The sequence below is a fragment of the Octopus sinensis genome, linkage group LG21, assembly GCF_006345805.1.
Source record: "Octopus sinensis linkage group LG21, ASM634580v1, whole genome shotgun sequence".
In the NCBI taxonomy this organism is placed as follows: Eukaryota; Metazoa; Mollusca; class Cephalopoda; order Octopoda; family Octopodidae; genus Octopus; species Octopus sinensis.
The window spans coordinates 5,802,877-5,816,197 of NC_043017.1; positions in this window are offsets into that span (position 1 = coordinate 5,802,877).

Genomic DNA, 13,321 nt, shown 5'->3' on the forward strand with positions numbered 1-13,321 from the left:
TATATATATACCGGATTAAACATAAATGTGAAACAAGGTGGAAAAAAGAGTACTCAAATACCAGAGGTAGAGTAATATGCTTTATTTAAAGTAGCAGAAAATTCAACAAAATTCAGAAAATTCAACAAAACCTGTTTTGATTCTAGCAAAAACTGTCCGATGAACGGCAACGGGATCTCAGAGTAACAGGTTTTGTTGAATTTTCTGCTGCTTTAAATAAAGTATTATATATATATTATATATATATATATATATATATATATATATATATATGTAAAAGTTAAAAAAATATACAAACTGGGACAAGAACGTGAAACATTTAGAAGACGACACAAAAAAAACACGGACGGGACTTTCGAAGCCCTCAGTCATCAGTCAAGAACTGGATCATCTTCGCAGTTTCGGCTGATTAATCTTGAGATTGCTCCGATCTGGGCAGCCCCAAAGGAAATCTAAGCCAAGCGCATTAGATTCCTTGGAAGAAAGCCTCGAAAGTATACAACACAGGGACGGAAAACGGACGATGTTACATGAATAAAAATACAAAAATACGTAAAAACAATAATGATAGCACGATACAATAATGATACAATAATGATACAATATATATATATATATATATATATATATATTATTGGTGAATTGAAGAAATGGAGTTGAACGAAGATTGAACAGAAATCGTTTTATTGCATTCTACACGTGTTTCGAAAGGCACAATTTACCAAATTCCGATTGAATAAGGAGACCATATTGTGTCTTTCTCTTCAGGAAGAAATAGGAATTCCGTTGGAAAAAACAAAAACAGAACAAGGCGGAGCAAAACAAATCGAACGCGGCTCCTAAGAGCCCATGGCCAAACTGTTTATCAATGTATGTTGAAAACTGGTGGTGGGTGCGTTGAAGGTTTTAACGGGTCAGGCAGCGGTCATTCCGGTGGGTGGGAGCATGGGGAGCTTAGATGTTCTTTGTGACCGAGACTAAAGTTCTGACTATTTAAAGAATATTAGGTGTATTATATGGGGCGAGACAAAATCTACTTAGAAACATGTGTGTGTGTGTGCTGTTCTATGTGTTCGTATGTGCGCTTGATTCTGTCGTGATTTTTGCTACCAAGGTATCGGTTAAACTTTTGATTAATCTGCAACAAGATTATTCATCTTTCTATTTCACAAAATATATATATATATATATATATTATATGAGCGTGTCTCTGAGAGAGTATGCGTGTGTATATATATGTACGGAATGACACGCACACACATAGACAAAGAACGACAAATGTGATATATATCTGTGTTAACCTAGTTTTTGTGTGTGAGTGTGTGTGTGTGTGCGTCTGTCTGTTTGTATGTGTGTGTGTGTGTGTGTGTGTGTGCAAGTGTATGCCTGTATGCATACATATTTCTGATATTTCTACATAAAAATATTTACATATAGCATACACACACACTCACACACACACACATATACTCACCCACCCACACACACACACACACACACACACACACACACACACACAACGGACACAGATATTTACTCGCGTATAAGTAACACGTACACAATTTAACACAGATACACACATGTACATATACACATTCGTACCCCATATATGAGTGAATGAGTGACCTCGTCTCTAAATGTCTAGACATGTTTTTTTTTTTCTTTCATAAACATTTTTTATTTCATATTTCATCTCTCTCCTCCTCTCTCTCTCCTTCTCTCTCACCTTCTCTCTCTCCTTCTCTCTCTCCTTCTCTCTCTCACCTTCTTTCACTCTCCTTCTCTCTCTCTCCTTCTCTCTCTTTCCCTCTCTTAGTTTCATCTCTGTTATCCCTCTTACTTCCAAATCTCTTTCTCTCTCCTACTTCCATCTCTCTTTCTCTCTCTCTCTCTTATTTTCATTTCTCTCTCTTTCTCACTCTCTCACTCGCTCTTTCGCTTTCTCTCTTCTCTATATGTTACTTTCACCTCTTCCCTCTCTCTCCCTTTCTACGTTTTATCACATCCTTATATCCACCTCTCTCTCCACCTTCTCTCCCCCTCCATCTCCCCCTCTTCCCCCTCTCTCCTCCTCCTCTTTCCTTCTCTCTCTCTTTCACTCGTGTCTCTCTTTTGTTCTGCTTCTCTTCTTTCTGTGCTACTTCAACTCCTTCCTCTCTTATTGGTTTTATTACCACCTCCTTCCCACCCTTCTCTCTCCTGTTTTCCATTCTTACACATCATCTATATTATTTCATCACTTCATTTATATTCCTTCTTCCCTCCTTTTTTCTCTTTCTCCGCCCCCCACCCCATTATTCTTTCTGTCTCTCTTTTATTATAGTCTTTCCTTTACTGAATTCTTCCAAGTCGGACCTCTGACCCTTTCATTTCTCGTTTAACCTACTTCCTTTCGTCTTGCCTTCTTGTCAACTTACCCACCTACTACCCACCCAGCAAATTCACCTACCCACCTTCCTTCTTTCATTCATCCTCCTTCCATCACCACCCCTTCTCTCCTTTCCTTCATTTCGTTTCTAATCTTATCTATCTTACTTCCTCCTCTATTTTCTTTCCTCTCTTTTCCATATCTATTTCCCCGTTACGTTTCTTCATTTGTTTTGTCATCATTTCTCCTTGTGATGAAAAGCTAATTGTTAGTCTTGGTCTGTGATTCTCAACCATTTTTTGTTTTATCTATGGAACTCTTTCATTACTGTTTTATTCTGGTGGACCCTCCATAGCCATTCGATTTTTAAAAATTAGTTTTATAGATACTTCTTTCGAAATTCCTATTTTGTTCTTTGCCCATTAACTTATGTGGGTTGAATTATGTAAAACGCTAGAGAAAGAAATCTACATGTTGCAATAAATACATTAAAAGCAAAGCTTTTTTCATGGGGTAGAAAGGGCTCCTTAGCCGTAGTGAAGGCAATCTATCTAGGGAGATAATCTTATAATAAATCACTCGGTCCGTAGCTTAGAAATACTGGGTTGACGTCCAGCGGGAACAACTTTGTTTCATGGAGGAGGAAAGATCTTCTTTAGTACTTGGTTGTACAATGCTTTCCAATGTGTGTAGTAGTGGCGCGCGCACACATTATTAGCCATTTAAAAAGACTATGAGTCTCGACCACGGTCGAACAATGATGATGATGATTTTCATGGGACCTTTATTATATTACTGCGGATTCATATTTTACTGTTTTGCTTGCGTAGACTCCCAAAAATTTTAAATGGACCCCAGTTGAAAACCATTTGTCCAGATATATCGTTACAATAGTTAACATTATGTCGGTTTTGACGACGAGTGTTTCAGTTGATCCGATCAGCGGGACAGCTTGCTCGTGAAATTAAAGTGCAAGTGGCTGTGTATTCCACAGACACGCGTACCCTTAACATAGTTCTCAGTGGGATTCAACGTGACATAGAATATGACAAGGTTGGCCCTTTGAAATACAGGTACTACTCATTTTTGAAAGCTGAGTGGACTGCAACAATGTGAAATAAAGTGTCTTACTTAAGACGAACGCCCCACCAGGAATCGAACTCACGACTTTACAATCATGAAACGAATATCTCTAAACACTAAGCCACGCGCCTTCACGTTAGTATAAATGACAACTAGGTGTATACCCAGTTGGTTAATTGAGTCTTATTTTTTGGTCTTAGTGTTATGTATCTCATCTTTACTTTGATAAAGCTGCACAGTAGTGGTAGAATGGTCGAGTGGACAGAACATTAGAATACTTCTTTAAATATCAAGAGATTAAACCAAAGGCAAGGCTTTACGTTTCTAGGCCAAACACTTTATTCTATAATATTTTAGCTAACCTAAATGTGGGCAAAGGGTACCAGAAGACGGACCCGCTCCATAGACACTTCAAATTAACTAATTTCGTTAGTCGACCTCAGCCAGCCTGGGCAGATCAAATGACTTTGACTGTGTTTCTTGGACTGTGAATGATATTCATCGTTGTGTGCAGCAATCTGTTGTGTAATACCCAACTCTCCAAACAGGCAGTGAACCGATGATTAGTACTTTGGAAACCTACAATCGAAGAGATTATTGTTCATTAGTACCACATAAATCAGATACTTCTTATCAGAAGAGTATGTTCAACGACCATGGAATGGTAAGCGAAGTCTGCAGTGCACGTTTGATTCTCGTCTGGAGCGTCACTTTACGTATTACTCCTTGTACATCTGATAGCTAACCTCAGTCAAGGGTGCTTCTCAACCAATTTTTACATATGAACTACTTTGACTCCTATTTTTCTCACATGAACCCTCATAGCCATTTGATGTTTACAAAAACTTATAGTTTTATAATTGAATATTATTAGTAACTAGCAGTATCGCCCGGCGTTGCTTGGGTTTGCTTCGACCCTTTAGAATTGGAATTTTTGAAAAGTAAAAAATTTTGCATTATGTAGCTTGTTATTCTCTTTGAGTGAACATTTTTCTGGTTGAAATACACCGAAAAAATGGCGACACAGCAGTCAAAAAATCGTAAATAATAGGGATTTTCATGAAAAAAACCCACTTTCTTGATGTAAATAATTTTTATGGTTAACATGGTCCGATTTGAATTTTTTCTTCTACGGAAGGAAGAGCAAGCCTTCTATTATACTCTCAGTTTTGGTCAACTTGCGCCGCAGGGTCTTGGAGGAGATAGTGTTAGTTGAAGGCTACCAAACCCGCCACACACAGACAACTTCAGCTTTATATAGAGAGAGATTGTATTTAAAACATGTTAAAATATCTTGTGTTTTGTTGAAGTATAACCAATTTATTGCTGATAAACTTTAACAAGAAAACCTTATACGGATCCCTAAAGGTCATATGGACCGGTTAAGAACCGCTGCTCTACACGGTCTCCCAACCTGCTAGAAATAACAGCTAAATCCCCCTCAAATCATACTCTACTGTTTTAAAAAAGGATGAAATATGTTGGATAACATGTATGCATTATTTTTTATGCTTGTTGATTGCTTGATGCGGGAGGCATTCGCCAGGGAGCGGAGTTTTTCAATACACTGGATCGTTGGCACTTTTATTTTAACCAGCATGAACTTAGAACAGTGTTTTTGATAAGTTACGAATAGCCATCTCTTCTATTAATAGTTTATTACTCTATCAACTTAACTAAAAAAAATGGGAGGATGTGTTATATACGCGTATGTTGCGTACGTTTAGAAAAACTAAAGGTTGTGTCAGACAACCACCTCAAATTTGGCAACCCAGGAATTTGAAATGTTTGATGTTCGGTGATAGTGGTGTTCGATAATTTGCCAATCAGATAAGGATGGTGATGATGATGATGATGATGATGATGATGATGATGATGATGATGACGACGATGACGACTACAACGACGAATGATGTTAGTTGTGATGATGGTGGTGATGATGACGATGATGATGGTGATGATGATGGTGATGATGATGATGATGATGATGATGATGATGATGATGCCGATGATGATGCTGATGATGATGCCGATGATGATAATGAGTCGGAGGAGGAGGACGACAACGACGACAACAATGATGGTGTTAGTTATGATGATGATGATGATGATGATGATGATGATGAGTCGGAGGAGGAGGAGGGGGAGTACGACGATGACGACGGTGTTAGTTGTGATGATGATGATGATGATGATGATGATGATGATTGCCGGGCCACCTTGTTGGTGGTACATCAAATGTGAGGTTGATATCAAACGGGTGACATCTCAGAAGACATAGAAAATAAAAGTAATATTTTTCTTTTTGTTTTATTTTCTGGGTTTTTTTTTCCATTTATTTATTCATTTTTTTTTTTTTCTCATTTTGACAACTGAATAATTTTCAAAGAACAACTTGCAAACACAATGACTATTATATCTAAAACATGTGCGCAAGAATCAAAGAACATTCCAGAAGAAAGACAAGATTCGGCTCTAATTAAGTTGAACATTTGAGAATTGAAAGAATGAAGAAAAGTTGAAAGAAATGTAAACTATGATGACGTGTTGAGGTATTTTCGTTCTTTTGTTGTTTTTTTTTTTTTTTAGTTTTGTAATTAAATTAAATATTTAAACGACAAAATTAAAAGTAAAGAAACAAAGAAACGGACCAACAAATAGATGTAAAAATCCTCTGACGTTCATATAGCAATTCAGAATTTTCAGGTTTTCTTTTTTTCTAATTTTTCTGATTTCTCTCTTTACTTCTCTCACCCTCTCTCTGTAACTAGTTTCCTCTCTCTCTCTCTCTCTATCTCTCAATCTCGCTTCCTCTCTCTCTCTCTCGTTTCCTCTCTCTCTCTCTCTCTCGCTTCCTCACTCTATCTTTCTCTCGTGTCCTCGCTCTCTCGCTTCCTCTCTCCCTCTCACTTCATCTCTTCTCTCTCTCTCTCTCTCTCTCTCTCTCTCTCCCTCTATCTTTCTCTCGTGTCCTCTCTCTCTCTCTCCGCTTCCCCTCTCTATCTCGCTTCCTCTCTCTCTCTCTCTTTTCCTCTCTCTCGCGCGCGCTTCATCTCTCTTCCTCTCTGTCTCTGTATCTCACTTCCTCTCTCTCTTTCTTTATCTACCTCGCTTCCTCTCTCTCTATCTCTCTCTCGCGTCCTCTCTCACTTCCTCACTGTTTCGCGCTTCATCTCTCTCCCTCTCTTTCTCTGTACCTCACTTCCTCTCTCTCTTTGTCGATCTCGCCTCCACTCTCTCTCTCTCTCTCTCTCTCTCTCTCTCTCTCTCTCTCTCTCTCTTAATCTCTCTATTTTGTCCCAAGCTTCATTTCGCCTTGACTCATTGGTTATCCGTTTAAATTAAGGCTTTCAAATAGGTTGGATCTTGAAGATCAGACTAAATGTTTTATCTCTTCACTTAAAGCGTTTATTACACATGGGACAGCTTTCATCTTTAACGTAACATCTTTCAACGTTTCTTTTGCGATGCCTGTTGCAAGACACAGCTACAGCGAGCTTCCTCAGGAACATCTATTTATAAATAATAGAATTTAATAATAGAATCTATTATTTAAATATAATAGTATTTGTAGTCATAAAATTAACCCCTTCATTCCATAGCTGTGCAAAATTCTGTCTAATAATGAGAGTGAATAATAATTAGAACTTGCATTTATCCTGAAGATATATATATTCTCATACATGCATACTATAATACTATTAACTAGTTGAGAGTATGCAACTTTTACAAAAGAAAAAAGCAATAATATTAAAATCTTCGTTGTCCAGAAAGTCCTCAAATATTTTTTGATATATATATGATGAACCAACTTCACGGCAGGCGGTGCAGATGAGGGCAGCTGCATCGAACTCTCTCATGCACCAAATGGCAGTTGCTAAAAAGCTTTGTGAGGTAAAATCATGTAGCAACACCAAATGGCGGTGCCCCAGCATGGCCACAGCTTATGAGCTGAAACTAGAATCAATCAATCAATCAATCAATATATTTTTCAAAATGTGGTGATCACATTTTCTTTATGAACTGCAGAAAGCTAATTTTAACTCGCTGGGAGATGAGTTGCCTCTCTGACAATCCCTTCTCTCTCGCTCCTCTCTCTCAAATACGCTTTTTTGTGCTACTTTCTACAGACATATCAGTAAAAACATTTCTCCAAATTATAAGTTACTAGCAGTATCGCCCGGCGTTGCTCGGTTTGTAAGGGAAATAACTATATAAGCATTTTTAGAGAGTTATAGCCAAAAAATAGCAAAAAAAATGCATTAAAAATGAAAAAAAAATTAAGGTAAATTTTTTTAAATCGTTGACACATCGTAGATATTTTTAGAGAGTTACTTCCCTTATATAAAAGCGAAAAAAATGCATTAAAATGGAAAAATATGATGGTAATTTTTTTTAAATCGTAGACTCATCGTAGACGCGCGCTAATACCCAGAAGGGCTCGATATGAATCACGACTATAAGATACCCGCTTTTGGTTAAACTGCACCGCAAAATGTGGGAGTAGTTACGAATCTAAATCGAAGGGGACAGACACACAACTTCACTCTTATATAAAGATGCTTTTTTTTTTCAGTCATAGAGTTAGATTTATGAAGGTCTTCAGTAGAAAATCCTTCGAATTCTGACTCGCTGCTTGATATAATGAAATTCGTATCCATTTTTTGTCAGAATTACAAATTTTGAAAACACCATAGGAACAGATTTCGGAAAAAAATCTCCCATAATTCACGGAATTAAAATTACACTTCGATTTTTGTACAAAACTGTATTTGAAGTGTTTACGAATATAATACGTGTTTTCATTCACGAATGTACTAAAGAGATTTACTCTGATATTCTCATTTAAATATGAATAGGTAAATTCGGGCGGTTTGGTAAGGAAAGGGTTTATATAAGTGTCGTTCTGTTTATCATAAACACTGTTTCATACTTTCAGTTTAGTCTTCCTCAAATCACTCTGTCGCTAATTTACTCTCTTCCAAGAACATTTTCACTCACTCTTATCTGTTAGCTTCCCATACATTTTACTCATGTATCTATCAGCGTGATAGACAGAAACAAATATTACATCTAGTTTCACTTTATTCGTTGCACACTGTGTGTGTGCGTTTGCGTGTGCTGTAAACCAGACTAAGAAAAGCATTGACATACACACCAGAATGTGAGTTTTCTGTAAATTTTGCTTAATTGGAGTTTAAATTTTAAAAACTGGACCTGGCATGACCCGATGCATTCTACTCTTAAAAATGCTAGGTAAATTGTAATTGAAGAAATCCTATATTGTAGATTTCTATAACTTACAAAGGGAGGCAGATAAAATCTACCTTTTATAATAAGAGATATGTTGATTCCAGAATTCTTACATAGTTGTCGGTTGCTTTTGACGAAACAGAAAGCTGATGGAGAAAGGTGGTTTAATTTACTTACGTCATTTGTATCAAACATAAACTTATCTTATTTTCTTTTAACTAAAATATTTAATTGTTGTGCGCTATGTTTTAAACGAGTTAACTAGTAAAGGAGACCGCTACAGTACAAGATAAAGACTGTAACATGAAATCTGTTATATATTTTCGATAGGTAATTCCTTTGCTGAGATCACCACTGTTTGTGTTATCGGTGCTTATTTGATGAACTGGAGAAATATTACTTCATATCTCTGTACATCTATAACTGCGTGTTTATACATGTTATTAATACTAAAATGTAAACACAGGTACACACATTTTCATTGCGTATTGCAACCTTTCAGAGACGCAACGAAAATTTTAGAAAAAAAACATAAATAAGTGGAAATCAAACCGATGAGTGTATTAAATAATAAGGCTCTAAAAGAGAATGACTCTCCCCAGACACAATAAAATAGGCTTCAACACACGAATTCACACAAAGAATCTAGCAAACCAAATACAAAAACAATAGATATATATAAATATATCCTCTAAAGGAAAGCCAACGATCTACGAAGCACTTCTGAATACCCGATCGCGCGGTTAAACCATTGGGAGTGAAGGACTCCTAGCCTTTGTTAGGACATCCTTCTAGGAGAAGGTAACTCAGGTAACTGGGATAACTCCGACATGAAAACCTGCGGTTCAGTGGTTGCCGATAATGTTGACTTGTTCTTCTTTTCGGATTATAGCTGCTGTTGCTTAGTGAGTGGGATTGACTCAGTGCACAGCCTTTCCTCATTTAAAAAAAAAATCTTCTTGCACAGGCATTGCACGATAACAACATTGATTAAGCTTCGTGCAGCCACCATCTATATATATATATATATAATATTATATATATATATATATATATATATATATAGATAATAGATAGATAGATAGATAGATAGATAGATAGATAGATAGATAGATAGATAGATAGATAGACAGACAGACAGACAGACAGACAGACAGACAGACAGACAGACAGACCCATATAGATAGATAGATATGTATGTATATTTGTATGTATGTATATATGTATGTATGTAGGCGCAGGCATGGCTGTGTGGTAAGCAGTTTGGCTCCCAACCACACGGTTCCGGGTTCAGACCTATTGCATGGTACTCTGGGTGTCTTCTACTGTAGCCCTAGATCGACTGAAAGCATTGTGAGTGGATCTAGTAAGCTGAGAAGTCCATCGTGTGTGTGTGTGTGTGTGTGTTTGTTCACGCCACCGCTTGACAACCGGTGTTTGGGTGCTTACGTACTCGTAACTTAGCGGTTTGACAAAGGAGATCCAATGGAATAAGTACCAGGCTTAAAAAAATAAGCACTGGCATCGATTCGTTCAATTAAAGTCCTTGAAGGCAGTGCCCCCCGCATGTCCTCGGTTTAATGACTGGAAAAAAGATGAAAGCTAAAAGATCAAGCCCAATTAGTGGTTATCTGCTTTACTACCTTCCTGTCTGTCTGTCTGTTTGTCTGTCTCTCTTTCTATATATATACATAAGAAAGGCGGCGAGCTGGCAGAAACGTTAGCACGCCGGGCGAAATGCGTAGCCGTATTTCGTCTGCCGTTACGTTCTGAGTTCAAATTCCACCGAGGTCGACTTTGCTTTTCATCCTTTCGGGGTCGATAAATTAAGAACCAGTTACGCACTGGGGTCGATGTAATCGACTTACTTCTTTTGTCTGTCCTTGTTTGTCCCCTCTATGTTTAGTCCCTTGTGGGTAATAAAGAAACATATATATACACGCGGGCGCACACACACACACACACACACATATATACATATATATACATACATACACAACACACACACACATATATACATGCATACACATACACACACATATATATGTATGTACGTAAATGTGTGTGAGTGTGCATGTATACATGCATATGTAAGAATACTTATATCTGTATGTATGTGTGTATCTATCTCTCTGTCTACACACGCGCGAGCACACACACACACACACACACACACACGCACACACACATACACACGCACACACATACATACACACATATATAAACAGACATTTACTAAAAGCGTGACCCTATACTATTTGTTGAATCATTTATTAATCATATTGGACTTAAACGAGACTCCAAATTTCACCAATGCGTATATATCCGTATATATGTAAGCCCGTGTTCTCTATTTATATTCGCAGCGGCCTAAAATCTGCTGTTGTTTACGCTTTACATTCCGTTCATATGTTGTTGAACAAATAGAGATCGATAAAATAAGCAACAGATTGCAATAAGTACCGGAGATCGATACCATCAACTAACTCTTTTATGCATGGTGCTCCAGCATGACCACACTTCAGTAACTAAAACCAAGGAAAAATATAAGGGAAGTAAAAAAACCTAATCGACAATGAAATCAAAGGAAAACTTAAGGCTCAACAATCTGCTTCGAATGGTCAGTATTGTGGTCCTGCAAGGCTGGGCAGAAAGGAAGTGAGTCATGATATATGTTAGAAATAAGTCATAATGCCTGGAGGACAGCATGACTGACCACTGTTGAGATGGATATTACTTGATTGGTATTCGATGTGTGGTGACTAAGAAGTTTACTAGATATATAGGCTTTACAGTTAACATGAAGTAACAATAGAACATTTTATATATCTGACTAACCACTCCTGACAATGATGCAATACATTGAAAGGTATCAGCTATATCTATGTCGTTCATATGTATTGGACAATATGTGTGTGTGTGTGTGTGTGTGTGAGTGTGTGTGTGTGTGTGTATTATGGGGTGAGCTGGCAGAATCGTTAACACACCGAGCAAAATTGTTTAGGGGCATTTCGTTCGTCTTTACGACATCAGTTCAAATCCAACCGAGGTCTACCATGCTTTTATCCTTTCGGAGTCAATAAGATATGTACCAGTTTAGCACTGGGATCGTTATAATCTATTCACCTCCCCACCCAAACTGCCCCAAAATTACTGGCCTTGTCCCCAAATCTGAAACCAAATATATATATACATATACATACATAATTACATTATATATACAACACACACACACACCACACACACACATATATATATATATATATATATATATATATATTATATATATATATATATATATTATATATATATATATATATATATATATAATATATATATATATATATATATATAATATATTAATATAAATAATATAAAATTCAGGGTGAATACTTGATAATGTAAGCACCTGTATATGCCAGCTAGTAGCAGAGGTGAGAGGACATATGTATCAAATGAAATAAAAAACAGAACACAAAGGATGTCGCGGTATACATGTTCGAGCTTTATAAAACACATATTCTTACATCAATGTATAATCGACATACAGATAGTTTAAAGCCCTCTTCAGCCGCATGCGATTGCTACAACCAAAGACTTGTATCACATTATGAAAGGTCTGAGAAAGAACATTGGTATTTATTTATAATGGTAGGTAAACTTAGTATCACTGAGAAAGTATGTAATATATTATATATATATATATTAATAGTAATGGTAAGACAGCAAAAGAATGAAAGAGACCTTGATATTATGTAAATAGAGGAATTTATCTGTAACATATGTGACAATTATTCTGTTGACATAATAAGACTCCGAGTTTCGGATGTCGGGGCGGAAAGCTGCTCTGGCATCTCGTCAGTTATCGAGGCAAAAAAAAAAAAAAAGCTGTGAAAATGACCGTTAAACAAAGGCGTATAAATAATAAAACTATAGGCATAAGCACTGAAAGTTTGCATCGATAAACCCAGCGTACGACTAGTACTTAATTGTATCGACCGTAAAAAGATGAAGGGCAAAGTCAACCTCAGCTAAATTTGGACTCAGAACGTGAAGCCGGATGAAATAACACTAAATATTTTGTTCGGCGCCATAACGATTTTGCCAGCTCGCCGTCTTGCACACTTATTAAATAACGAAATAAAATAAACTAGTTTCTAACCTCAACAGATTTCATTTAGTAAGTTGATCGACTTCGGGAATGATCTGAACCTGGGACGTTAGTGGAAGCGCTACGGTAACAACCCAATAAACTTTTAGGGATAAGTGCGGGAACTATAGAAAACCTAGTTTTTCAGGAGGATATTTAAAGTTTTTTCCTTGTCCTCAGCCCTTCAAAAAATTTTAAGGGGTGCACTTGTACACTCTGTTCCCGAGCTTATAAAAAATCCTTTTCCAATCATAGAGTCTCACAGAACCGGTTTCCGTGGCGCTTATACCCGTCACCCTACACTTTCCTGGACGGGACGCCAGTCCGTCGCAAGATCACTCATTAGGCCGGCTGAGTGGACCGGAGCAACGTGAAATGAAGTGTTTTTGCTCAAGAACACAACGCCTCGTCCGGCCCAGGAATCGAAACCACAATCTTACGCTCATCAGTTCTACACCCCCAACTTC